This window comes from Larus michahellis, chromosome 2, assembly GCF_964199755.1.
Source record: "Larus michahellis chromosome 2, bLarMic1.1, whole genome shotgun sequence".
NCBI classification, from domain to species: domain Eukaryota; kingdom Metazoa; phylum Chordata; class Aves; order Charadriiformes; family Laridae; genus Larus; species Larus michahellis.
The window spans coordinates 52214899-52227858 of NC_133897.1; positions in this window are offsets into that span (position 1 = coordinate 52214899).

Here is a 12960-nt window from a genome sequence, read left to right on the forward strand (position 1 = left end):
ATGACCTCCTCCTGTCCATAAATAACACAGTATCCCAGTTTATTATCATCTTTCTCTACCGTTGGCCATTTTGACTCAGTGGCTTCCTTTGGAGACAGAAGCTGCATCGCACCAGCAGCTGTGAACTCATTGCCCCAGGGAAATTAAGACACTTATTCCTACAAACATTGTGTATCTTTAGCATTGCTTACAGGCCTTTTTTTTGTAATTATTTGTTGAGATTCAATTGACTAAATATAGCACCCAGTGCCATCAGAGGAACCTGCACAAGACCAGCAGGCAGTGACATTGGAGATTTGGAAGAGCCGTGACCTTCTAAAGAAGCTACTGGAGACCACGTAGGTTGTCTAAAATGGCACTAGACAGATGTCTTTGGAAAATGAACCCAACTCATTTATTTTAAATATGTGCAGACAAGTCTGATTTATTAAGCACTCAAACTACATCTTTCTTTCCCTAAAGGACATTGAATAAATTCAGCAAGCCATATCAGTCTTGTCCCATTTAAATCCACGGTAAAAAGAATCCTTGAATGCCACAGGAACTGGAGTTCAGCTGTGATCTTGGACAAGGCTAGTCAACATTACTGTTCTCGCAAAAATCTATGATGTAATTTGTCTGATCTAACTGCAAATGTCTACAACTAAGCTAGTTAATCAATTTGCTTTCCCCCTTCCCCAGAAAAGAAAGTAACGTGCACTTCAGTACTATGTTTCACCTGACCGACTGGAGGCTTCTGCTTTTGCATGACTTAGGTTGTGCCTCATGAGTGCCTGTTTCAATCCATCGACAGCCAAGGCAGCATTGGATAGCTGGGTCAGATGTGGACCTCTGCAGACTAAACATCTGTATCAGGGCAGAAGAATTCCTAGCCCTAATTTCTGGATATGTAGGTGTAACACACGTATCTCTCTAACAGATACACCTGACTACCACATGTCTTGTACTTTATTCAGTGCCTCTGAAGTTACTGGTCATGGATATTATTAGAAATGAGAAAAGAGGTGCATTTTATTCCCCCTTTTTCTTTCTATAGAATTTCCTTGACAGGCTGGTGGAGAAGAGTGGCTTCCTAAGTAGAACATTTTGCATTTAAATACAAACATAACTTTAATATCATATAGAACTGATCCTATTAAGGACGTTTTATTCAAAATACTGAACAGGAAGAATATTAGCATGGTCCTATCCCTGCCTGCAAGAATACCGACTGTCCATAAGTTCCAGCAGCAACAGTGGCACGCACTTACTGTATGCCTGGGGAGTTAGATTTATGTGACATTCATTTTCTGCTAACATTTCACAGCATTTCTGCTGGACAACATTCTGAGATGCTACGAACCATCAGAGTGAATAGCATTGTCCTGGGCAAACCGACCAGGGTGGGTGTTGCTGTGCTCATTCATACATAACAAAAACCAAAATGCAGATATGTATTTTCTATTCACTCATGATACGTTTATCAAACAGGTCATACAGCACTGAAAACAAGCACAAAAGAAAGTGAACAAGAACCATGTATATCAGGTTCTGTTTAAAATAGAAGGAGGGAGGAGTGTGAATGATATTCCCATGCATACTCCTTCTGTACTCTGCTCTACTACAAATAGGGTCAGACAAGTGTTTAATTTCATATTTGAGACATTTCACAAAAAATGTAGTCCCAAATTATCATCCAGATTGTGCGCACTACATTTTGTAAAGAAAGGAGAATAAATATTTTCCCCAATGGGAATGTATGTCATCATAACGTTGAGTTTTCCATGGCTAAAAAGAACATCTGAATCTAAGAGGTACATGAGAGTTATTTTTAAAACCATTCTTTATATAGAAAATTGTGATGTGCCTGGGGAATGAACACTTGGCAGGGTCTCCACAAAAGAGGCCCAGAAAAACTATAGTAGGACTGCTTCAGGTCAGCATGTATGCCCACCTCCTGAGTGCCTCAAGGAACTCTATACAACACCTACCTCAATTAATGTCATTTGTTCAATCAAATAAACTTAAATTAAATGTGTATTTTATTCATGTACATACGAGCAACACATAAACATATATAGATATATATGTATATCTTAACATTCATTAACATCAGCCCAATGGCAAGAGCATATGGCCTTAAAAATCAGTCCTGACTGATTTTTTTCCTTACCTTAACGCGCTCAGCACCTAGTTAGGATGGTAATTTGTGCCCAGGGTAAGTACTGAGACAGATTATATGGACAGAGGAGTCTAGCCTTGACAAGTTTTATCTGCGTTAGACAAAGCATATGACATATAAACCCAGAGTTACAGGCAGCTGAACCGCAAATGTGCAATACATTGTGCACAGTCAGGATACTCGCTGCTCTGAAATGTATGTCATTCGTCAGGCAAAGTTAGGACTGCATGCCACATACAAATTGTCAGCCTGAAAACATTGTCAGGACAACATGTAAATCATACCTCTCTGACCTGACTGCCTCACAATAATGAGATATTGAAAATAAAGAATAACTTCTCCTTGGAGGCCTGAAGGAGAGGAAGGCAGGCGGCATTCCTGTGGGCTTAAAATAAGATTTTAAAAGAAACGCTAGTCAGTCCCACAAACACACCATGAGCAGGGCATATAAATTTACCTTCAGTAGAATGAAGTAAATCAACATCTGAGTAATTACTATGCTACCAGTGGCTTGCCAGCTGATAGGGTCAGAGGCTGACAACACACAACTGAAAGACTGTGAGCGTTGTTTCAGCTTTGCATCACAAACAGGAAAAAATGAGAGGTAGCTGTGGGTAAAATCCAGTTTTTAAAGGAAGCAGTGTGGTATTGGTAGCAAAGCAAACCCTTCAACGTGTCATATCTTTTCCATGGAGCCCCCTCTCCCTGGTGGAGCTGGTCGGGGTGGCCATGGCAGCAGCTCCCACGCGATGTTCTCGCCCGAGGGCAGCACTGCAGGTGTGTGGGCACAGTCACAGAACAGACCTCTGGGCTGTTCCCGGCATGCCCACGCCAGCAGAGCCCCTTTCCAGATGCTCTTCCTTCCAGGGATCGTGCCAGTTTTGTTGCTGGCTGGCCACTGCCTGCCCTTCTGTCTGGCAGGAGAAAATAACCAAAATTATCCCAAGCAAACAGAAGCCAAAGAAAGCAGCCAGTGTGGCAGCAGTCCCTAAAACCTTGGAGTCTGGCCTTCCTGCACACCCCTGCGGTGCTGCAAACTGCACTGCAGAAAATGGTCATTCTTTGTGCCTCCCTGCAAGGTGTCACTCCCCTCCACTGCTCGTGGTCCTTTGACAGGCTGAGAGTTAGGGTTGTTCAGCCTGGAGAAGAGAAGGCTCTGGGGAGACCTTATAGCGGCCTTCCAGTACCTGAAGGGGGCCTACAGGAAGGATGGGGAGGGACTCTTGAGCAGGGAGTGTAGTGGTAGGATGAGGGGTAACAGTTTTAAACTGGAAGAGGGCAGATTTAGATGAGATATTAGGAAGAAATTCTTTACTGTGAGAGTGGTGAGGCGCTGGAACAGGTTGCCCGGAGAAGCTGTGGATGCCCCATCCCTGGAAGTGTTTCAAGGCCAGGCTGGATGGGGCTTTGAGCAGCCTGGTCTAGTGGGAGGTGTCCCTGCCCATGGCAGGGGGGTTGGAACTAGATGATCTTTAAGGTCCCTTCCAACCAGAACCATTCTATGATTCGGTGATTTTATGATTCTATGAGTATATGACTCTCTGGCTGGGCAGGCCGCAGCACCTTTCTCACCAACACACCAGTTGCCCTCATTTTACACCCACTGAGTCTCACTGTCCGTCCTGCCAGGAAAAACGTTTCAGGCCCATCCAGTGCATCCGCTCTGTTAAATGCTTGCTGTCAAGCATGTTGCCCCCAGAAAAGGAAAGGCTGGCATGGGCTTTGCTCAGCAGCCTTCCCACATGGGCATCTTCTATGAACTGGTTGGAAACCCTCATTCAAAGGGATACGGGGCTGCTGTGAGCCACATCCCCACCCGCACTGGGGATGGAGAGGGTCCACTACCATGGGATCAAGGATGGAAGGGGAAAAACACGCTACCTTATTTTGATCCTTTAGAAGAAGTCTGGGTCTCTAAGGCCCAAGTATAATTTGACTCATACCAAACATAAGAGAAAAACCTTCTGTTTTCAGCCCATTTACATTACTTATTGCTCTGTGCCTCCACATTTGGCTCAAGAACTGCAAAGTGAATGCAAATCTCTCCTGCTCGCCCTTTCACTCACTCCACATCCTCATCAGCTGCTGCCTTGCGTCTTTGTGTTCAGTCTTACAAAGGTCTCCCTTCCCTGCCTTTTCTCCTCCTGCCAAAGGCGATGTTTCCTGTGGGTATTATCCAAGTTACAGCGAGAAATTCCTCCCTGCAGGATGGTGGGGCCTCGTTCATGCTGTGGACACCAACACCCAAGCAGAATGAAGGGAGGGAGAGCAACTATCTCCATTGGTGTTTTTGGTGTTTCGAGCAGGGCCTGGAGTGACTTGAATGGAAAATCTCCATCTGGGCAGCACCCGGCCCTGCTGAGGTACCTCTACCACAGTCAGGTCTGAAGATGCCAGCACAGCAATCTTGTTTGCAATTTATTCCTGCTGCAAGGAAGTAGAGGGTCACCTTTGGTTTTTTTTAAAACCATAGGAGACCACTTAACCAGAAGTCACTAGACCCCGGATGGGTAGTGGGAAGGTGAATTTTTTGATTAGCGGGCTTGGGTGTGATCAGGCTCCTAATGACCCACAGCAGGCTCACTTGCAAGTCTCTCATGCTTGCAGGCAGGCCTAAAGTACCTCATCCTACATCAGTATGCATGTGGGAGACTAAGCTGACAGTACATGTGGTATGTATTACCTAAGCACAGCTATCCACATTACTAAGTATTGGCTGAATTGACTAAGCCATTTGAAGATCAGTCCTGCCAGGAATGAGGTATCAGCTGCACAGGGAAGAAGCAATCCCAGGCTGTTATAGTGTAAAGAGAAGGTTACCCCATAAAAATAGTATCCTGGATCCCATGTGGTCAGTTTCTTGCTTAACCATGGACAAGGTAATTCATCTAATGGTACTGGTGCTAAAATGAAAGTTAATACTCTGGTGGGACATTCTAGAAAACCACACCGGAACAGATGTGTTTTTATCAGTATTTGTATAGTTTGCAGCATTTTACCATGTAAATAAAGTGGTAAATACACAAAAATAGCCCAAGACAAAATTATTAGCTTACTCCTGCCCGTCATCTTATACATGCAGCTTTTAAACCATCCGCTGTAGTTCTTCTGTAGAGATGTGTACAGTCCTGTGGCCTCTAGAGGCTACTGTAATACGAATTGCTAGCACAAATGGCAGGCAAATCTGCTTTACTGACATCCTGAAACTAACTCACAGGTGCTGTATGGAAAATCAGTTTAATTCCTCTATATAAATCTTCATTAGACAATAAGACATTTCTTACAATCTTCCTTAGAAGGGCAAAAGGTCCCACATGCCCAGACTGGAAGAGACAGATTTCTTCTTGAAGACTGCAGCAGCAAGACCATTGCTATCCTCCACATCACTTGCAAGGCCTTGCTCTTTGAAGACCCCAGAGTCACCACAAAGAACCCGTGCTGGCCTTCCCTCTGAATACCAGGGGTGCAATGGGACATGCAAGCCTGCACGCAGTGTTAACTGGGAGAATCTTTGTATCCTGCACACTTATAGGCATTTTGTGTAAAAAAAAAAAAAAAAAAAAAGGGTGGCACGCTGGGCATATCTGTATCTACAATGTGCTTCATGCAGACGTAATGAAGCCTTGGCTGTAGGCTAGGTCTGAGCTGCTCTGCAGCACAGCTGGTGCAGAGGGTAAATGCAGCTGTGCAGAAACCACCACTCTGTCTGCCCAGTGTTGACCATATTGTTCTCACAGGTGACGATGCTCTAGCTTGGTTTCTCCAAAACCCCAGTGGCCTTTCTGTTGGTTTGTGTGAAGTTATTAATGGTTGCAAAAATACAGTCTGCTTCGCTGCATGATGCCCCCTTCCCACCCCCAAATACACAAACCCCATTAACATAATGCATCAGCTGAGAGATCAGATGCTGGAGCAGACACGTGTTTCTTCATCTGACAGCACTGTACTCACCCCTTAGACTTCGGTTACACAAAAACTGCTAATTGAGAAGGAAGCTCCGTAATTTCTTGAGTTTTAAGAGCTCTTTAAGAAGTCTTCTTGCTTCAGTGCCCCAGTTAACCTGTTCATAGATTTAGCTCACTAGTCACATTTAATGCTAGCAATTAATGAAACAATCTGCAGTAGGCCAGCGGCATCAAAAAAGCCTCTTGCCTGCAGTGCCATTTTTGTGCATGAACTCCTCTGCCTGCCAGATCAGTGCAACTGTGGGTGGTGGAGGTAATAGGAATGGCCATTTTTGCTCTCATTCCTGTAGGGTGGTTCCACCTCCAGACTAAGACAGGTCTTCCTCAGCCTCAAAGAGTCGTTTTTTCAGGCAGGCATTGCCAGGTAGAGGTCTTTGCATGTTTTAACTTAAAAACTGGGGGGGATACTCCTTGGACCTTCAGAGTAATGCCACTTTTCATAGCCAGCTTTCAAAGAGGCTGCCCTCTTGTAAGTAAGATTTCACCCTCTTTTAAGCAGCATCACTGTGGCTTTGGTCTCAGACCAGTCAACGAAAGACCCGACAAGTAGATGGAGCAGCATCTAATGTAACGTTGTAGCCCACGAGTCTCTCCACGGAAAATGAAGATTCAGCGCCTGCTTAGTGGAAATCCAAACACAGATGGGATAAGCACCTTCTCCCCACTGTCTTGGGAGCAAGGGAAGGAAGAGCTGTCAGTGCTAATGAGATATAGAGCAGGTGATGCAATTATCATCTGAGAGCCTGAGTAGGATGAGACAGATGTTGCTTTCAGGGTTCATTGCTTTATTAGCAACACCTGCTAACCAGCTTACATGATGACCCCCTAGCCACACCAGATACAGTCTAATGTAAAATGAACTGTTTCAAGTAAAACCAAAACACTCTAGGTGATATCAAAGCCATACTCGAGGCTGCCCTTAAACAGTGGGAGTCCCAGCAGGAATTGAAAACAGAGCCATAAATTTCTCTTAAATGAAGTAAATATGCCATTCCAGCTTCCGGAGAATCCGTCTCCAAGCTTGTACATCATGAGTCCCTTCTTCCCAAAATGGGACCATCAGCTTTTCACAGAGCTGCGGAGGAATGGTGACTCTCAACTCACCTGCAGGCTGAGAAATAAGCTAGTTAACCACGGGTTTGAGGTTATTGTAGGAAGGTCTCCCCAGCTGACCCTCTCCCGATCAGATTCAAGCAGTGCTGAGGAATGGAGGCAGCTCCCGCCACGGTGGGAACGGCACAGGGAGACCTGGGGTATGTAGAAACCGCAGTTGCATGTCAAATCACAGTCAAGCACTTGCGATACGGCCCGACATGACAGATCATCACTCAAATAGGCACAATGTGTTTGGGAACTTGGTTTTGCCCTAGGGAAGATGAAGGGAAGCAGGAAGACCCTGTGGATCAATTTATACTCCTCTGGCCCGAGTGCAATGGCATGATAACAACTGTACGCCGTGTGATGCTTGGATTCATCCATGCTACTGAGGGCTGAGAAAAAGCGGACAAGGGTGATAAAAATCCATTAAACATGGAACAAGGTAAGTGAGTTAAGACTGTAAAACGCTTTGAGAATCTTGTACCACTGGAGCCCAAAGTGTTACCACCACACAGACGTCTGGCTGCAACTGCTGCTCTGTAAATCACTGTAGACTGACTTAGTTTAACTCCAAGGGCACATGTGGATAGGCCTAAAATCACACCCACAAAATGTGTTGCTCTTGCTCTTAGACCTGAATGGATTGTGGGGAGCAAGATAAGATCTTACTCAAAGGGAGAGGGTGTTAAGAGTGTCAGCAGGCACGGAAGAAATCTATTCTTGCCACCAGCCCAACCTGACAAGAGAAAAGGACTATTTATTTTTAAGTTGTGTTCCCTCATTTAAATATTTTTCAGGTAATTCACACTGGGCACCAGTGAGCTGATGTTCCTTGAAGAAGAGTGAAACATTTATTACCCTTCTCGTCTTCCTTCCTGAAATGATTGAGGTGAAAGAAAGGTTAGAAGGAGAGTCTTTTCTGGGTTGCCTTATTTCTCTTTTGTCTTTCACATTGGTTCCAGGAATGGAAAGTCATTAATCACCTATCAAGATGGCAGATAAGAGTTGCCTTGGGGTTAGCGAGGATTGGAAAAGATCATTTAAGCATGGCAATTAATTGAAATGAATAAGATGGGGACAGACTCTTTATTCAAAAGTAAGTAGCAGGTGATAGACAACAGATTTGGACAGGTATTAAGAAAAATTGAGTGGGGAATCTTAGCTGACAAAGCTGAAAAGTAGAAAATGAGTTATAAGGTAAAAAGAAAAAGCAGTAAATGAGTGGAGAAAAAGGTTTATAGTGAGAATCCCAGTTTATTTATTGTTTTAAAATATTCAGCTGGAAACCTCTGACTCTGCCTTTCCTCCTAATTGTGTTAGCCATGTCAGTACTACACAGACAGAAGAGCGGGAGCCAAACATCAGCCACCTTTGAGGCTCCAGAAGAAGAATGCTTCAGACAGTGATTGCGTTATGCCTCTCTGTGACAAAGTTTCCTCTCCCAGTTAGACTCAGCAGACGCGCACAGATGCATAATGCTGCAGCTGCTGAGTTGCACCAGCTCTCATTGTATCTTTTGCTGGTTTTATGCATCCGGTGCTTTTGGCACAGCCGTCACCAATTCCACCATCCTCCTCCCCACAGAAGCCTTCCTCTGTGTGAAGGACTCCCCGGGAAGCTCCTGCTGACCACTCTCCTCTCCCAGATTTGCCGCAGACTCTCAGGGTTGTTTTACGGGGGCAGACAGTATCACCAAAACCCCTCCTGCTTTTATCTCCTTTCTGAAGGAGGTGCCAAAAGCTGACAAAATAGCCTGCTTTGAAGAGCCAACACAACACAATAAATACCCGCAACCTAAAAATACCTAAAAGATTGAAAAGTGTTAGTGTCAGAACAACTGGGGATGAAAAGCTTTTTACCGTGTTCGGCGGTAAAAAGCCTGCGTTCATAAAAGTCTCTGAGAGATATGATTTGATCAACATACAATCTTTTAATGACAATCAGTTTCCACATGGGTTACTTCTACCTCTTTGTTAAGCTCGATGCATTCTCTACTATAAAGAAATTTTTTGTCCCATACCCATGCAAAAAATTTCCCGATGGCATATTCACAGTTGGAACTTCACCAAGGTAAGTAAAATCTCGAATCAAATGCTTCAGTTTCTACAAGTCGCCCTTTCTATAAGAAAAGGGCATTAGAAAAATTTTAACATGGCAATGGGTGCTGCTTCTGATATACTTAGATGTTGCAAAGATGCAGCTGGGCTACAGAGTGTTGTGGTGTCTATTGTCAGGGTTCGCCGTGCTTCCCTGTTGAGCCTGTTTGGATTTTCAGCCGAGGTCTGGTGGGACATGGTGAAAACACACCAGAGAGTAGGCAAAATCCCAGTTTGCCATTAGAGCAGCTGTCAAAAAAAAAAGCTTTGATCTCAGAGGAAACCTGAGGAAGGGAAAGGTTTCCAGCAGGAAAAATTAATTCCATTCACTGACCTTATCAGCTGGCTACAAACTGTTACTCTCTAGAAGGAAGGAGGAAACGGGACTGAAATTGCATTTCAGAGACAGTTGTGTGTTCAAAAGTCAAAATTTCTCTCTTGGCTGTTACTGAACAACTCATGGTCTTTAAATTGGGGCAGAGGCAAACAAGACTAAGTTTTCAGCTTCTCTGTGCCCACAATGTCCATTTCCTAATGAATCCTGACATCCAACCACCAAAGGTCAGGGCCTCTTGGAATTTACCCCTTGGAGCAGAGTTTTGTCTTGGAGTGATGGTTTCCAGATAAATTAGCAGCCTCTCGGTCATGACTCTCATTTTCACCTTCCTACGAAAAAGAAAAAAAGCAAGCTTTGAAAGGGTACCGTTCGTGTTGTGATAGCTGGCAAAATTAAAAAGCATCCTGCAGCTGACAACTGATCCCTGTGCCACATGTGTGAAGCATCCAGTTATGACTTTTTGATTCCTGCTGAATAAAAGGTCAACTTTAATAAATCTTCTAATCAAAGTTCAATATTTGGTGCAATAATTATTATTTTTTTTTGCATAAATATCCTGTTCAGCCGTTAGCTAGAGCACACAGAGGCAGGTTGATATAAAGCATCAATCTTGAGGAAATTGGAGAAGTTCATAATAAGCTCTCAGTCATATTTGCAATGCAAGATTAACACCATTTCTGCATGACTTGTCTCAGTCTAAGTCCTGAAAGACCAATAACACCCAGAGCAGCTGTGATTAAAGTTCACACACTGGGCTGTCATTTAGTGGACATTATACTAATTACAGTCCTGCTGGCTTCAGAGCAGAATTGTTCTGCTGTCTTTTAAGATACCAAGGCTGTTGTAATCACATGTATTCAAAATAAATCTCAAAAAAATTGAGAATAAATCTCAAAAAAATAAAGATTCAGCTAGCAACTTCATTAAGATTGGGAACTTGAAACTAGCTCTGCTGCAACAGGGCAGATACAGCTTTCCAAAAACGATGTTTGCGTCAGATATGCTGGCTGGTACAATTCCCTTTGCAGGCACTATTACTGCTCAGTATATGGGGCATGACTCATGGTACATCACAACACAGAGTGATAGCTAGAGAAAATTGAGCTTCTGAAAACCGAGATTAAAGGGGAAAAGCCATAGGAATAAATAATACAATAGACAGATAGGGCTGGAGCATACAAATGAGACGTCTCAGAATAGGTTTTGGCCTGTCATCTAGCCCCTGGTGACGGGCTGTAGACATGCTTTGTTTTCTTAGCGTCCCAAGGGAAGTGTGAGATAATTAGAAAAAGTGAACCACGAGGCCTCCTGCTACCAAGGTATGCTGGTACTTGAGGGTCAGAGACTTGTGTATTTTCCAGCGTCCCCTTGTTTTCAGTCCTTTGACAAACAGCCACGGGCCACCAGCCCGCTCTGCCCGCCTGCAGCCTGCAAGGAGGGACGCCTGTAGCAGCTCCCCTGTGATGCAGGTTTCAGCACAGAGACCCATTCCCACGCAGGAAACCTCCCACTCGGTTTGTGCGGCTCTGCCCTGGGCACGGTGGGTCCAGGCACAGCCACCCACCTTCCCGTGGGAAAAGACCTGCAGCCTGGCTTTGCCCCCTCGGTAGAGACATTTGTGATACAAGTGTAAGTATTGCACTCCTACCGATTTTTTTTCTTTTTTTGGGGGAGCCTGAATTTGAAAATTTGTCTTGTAGTACTTCCTGTGAATTTCATATTTGTCAGGTGGTGTCTTTTATGGCACTGGGTGATTTCAAGCGCTGCTTGCAACTACTCTTTGCAAACTTTAGTTTAAGGGAAAGGCTACGCGTTGCCTCCAGTATTTCATACTCCTCCTTATCTACAAATGCATATGCAGCGCATAGTGCACAAGCCGAGCAGAGCACACTTTACACATCTCATCTGCTTCCTTTTGGGAACAGAAGAGATGTCAGATCTGGCAACTGGAGGGAGAACAAAGAAGGGACAGGGAGGTATCAGAGAGCAGAAGGAAGAAACAGTCCTCTAAAATCTCTTGCTGCTGTTCTGGCTCTGCAGATAAACACATAAATGTAACTTAATTATTGGGCCTTTTTTTTCCCAAAATTAGTATTTCTCAGTAGTAAGATGCAGAGGCTGACGTTATAAAAGGGTGGATGATTTCAAATTAAATTAAAAGCAGACAATAACTTCACAATGGCTTTTCCAGAACACAGGCGTCCTTTCAGCAAAAAATAGTCTGATGTTATGGTAAGGGCTGTTATGCTTTCATACTCAAATTGCCACAACATTGCGAACTAAATCCATGCAACTCATGTATTGTTTGTTATTCTTAGCCTTACTAGCCTTGCACCAGGCATGCCACCTGCCCTTTTGTTCTGCCTCGCTTTCCATAGTCAGAGGCGAGCTGCTGAAACACTTCCCAGAAATGCTGGGCTATACGTGCCCAGGAAAGTCACCTTGTGTTGTCCCACCCACACAACCTCCCACTTGACAGACGTCTTTTGTTAAATCAATACCACAGAAAAGCCAACAGAAAAACTCCTGTCTTTGTGCAAGTGCATGTAGAACCTCAGCGTTGATCACCCTTGAAACAACTGGGAGGAAAATAACATCCGCAACAGCCTCTGTTGGAATCCCAGAGGAGTAAACGAAATATCTACGCTCCATCCCTCTTTTAAAAGGATGGCCTTCATCCGCAGCGAGTCGAACCCCACTGATGCTGGAGGGGTTTTGTGTGGGCAAAAATGTTTAACTGCCAAGGGGATGGAGGTCAGACTAAACAGGTCCTAATGCCGCTTCCGTGAAGTCAGCTGAAAGACTCCCATGGAGAATATGATCCTACCTGTTACTGCCTGTGTTTTAGAGTTGGAAAGAATTAAGGAGCAGGTTAAACAAGATGGATTAAGAACAAATTTTTTAAAGCCCGAGGTGGAGGAGGAAGAGAAGGAAGGGACAGAGACCGATACATTTGTGAGAGAACTTAAAATTTCAAGACAATGAAAGATACAATGAATGAAACATAATCATTAACAATTTGAAGTTTTAAGCTGAATGCCTACATATGTATTCCTTAAAGAAATACATACTGGATCCAGTGACGTGCATATATGCCCACCTAAGAAGATGCTACAGCCAGGATGAAAGTGATGCCGTACAGACTGTCAGTAAAGGAAAATTAGTTTCCAAGTCACTTCTGTGTGAGGTGATGTCCTGGGCAAAAGGATGCGAGCCCAAAGACACCATCAAACACCATCCGGACAGAGACTAGGGCAATGATGTGAAAACAATCTTTTGCTAAATGCTCTCCCTGGTTCTCTG